This window comes from Myotis davidii, unplaced genomic scaffold (genome assembly GCF_000327345.1).
Source record: "Myotis davidii unplaced genomic scaffold, ASM32734v1 scaffold1413, whole genome shotgun sequence".
Lineage (NCBI taxonomy): Eukaryota > Metazoa > Chordata > Mammalia > Chiroptera > Vespertilionidae > Myotis > Myotis davidii.
In genome coordinates this window covers 358649-359552 of record NW_006286970.1, presented here as the reverse complement: position 1 = coordinate 359552, position 904 = coordinate 358649, and the positions used below count along the sequence as shown (strand labels likewise).

Sequence of the window (904 nt, the reverse complement as noted above, 5' to 3'; positions counted from 1 at the left end):
TTTCCCTTCTCGCCTCCTCCTCCTCACCCTCCTCCTCCTCGACCTCCTCCTCCCCCTTTCTGCCCTCCTCCTCCTCTTCTCCCTCCTCCTCCTCCTCCGCTCACCGTCACAGCCGGCACTTTGCGCTTACCCCGCGAGTAGCTGCACTTGGGTGCGAGGCAGAGAGGGGGCCAATCAGTTCACGCCGATCCATGAAAATGCTTTGGAAACTGACGGATAATATCAAGTACGAGGACTGCGAGGTAAGCGCGGCGCCGGCTCAGTTCTCCTCGCGGCCTCAGGATCCGAGCTCTCCCCTCCGCACCTCCGCTCCTCGCAGCCCGCTGAGAAGTGCGGGTGGACAAACTTCGCCCCGCGCCGCGCCGCGCCCGCCTCTCCGATTCGCCCGAAAGATGCCGGGGAGAGGTCGGACAGCGAGCCAGCGGGCGCTCCCCTTCTCATGTCGCCCCTTCGAAGCCTGTGCCCCACTTTCCCCCCCTTTTCTGAGCAACATTGCCTGTGCCCAAGACGAGGGAGAGGAGAGACCAGCATGGGTTTTGGAAGCGATTGCTGGCCATGGGGCACGCGCCCGTGCGCTCCGCGTGCCTCTCTGGCGAGGTTCTGGGAGCCCAAGTCACCAGGAAGAGAAAGGAAAGAGAAAACCCTTTACCTTTTTTAACTTCCTCTCTGACCCTTCATGTTTGTTTGCTTGTTTACTTACTGGCTTATTTATTCCTCCCCCAACCCTTTTTTAAAAAAAGGCTCATTTCTCTGTGGAGAGGGGGCCGCATCTCCGTTTCAGCGGGTTCAGGGTGCGATCACTCCTCTCCCCAACTGCCGCGGGCCGCTCCAGGTGCTCTCGCTGCTCAGGAAGTTCCGCGCCGCTTCTCTCTGAGCACTCGGTTGGCGCCTCCACGGGGTGGGG

General features: G+C 61.1%; 1 long non-coding RNA gene across 1 annotated transcript; it reads left to right on the top strand.

Moving 5' to 3' along the window:
- Positions 1-37: 37 nt before the first annotated feature.
- Positions 38-695, top strand: LOC107182285. Its single transcript, XR_001513001.1, has 2 exons — positions 38-242; positions 488-695. It is a non-coding gene; the product is annotated as an uncharacterized LOC107182285 (long non-coding RNA).
- The last annotated feature ends 209 nt before the right edge of the window (positions 696-904 follow it).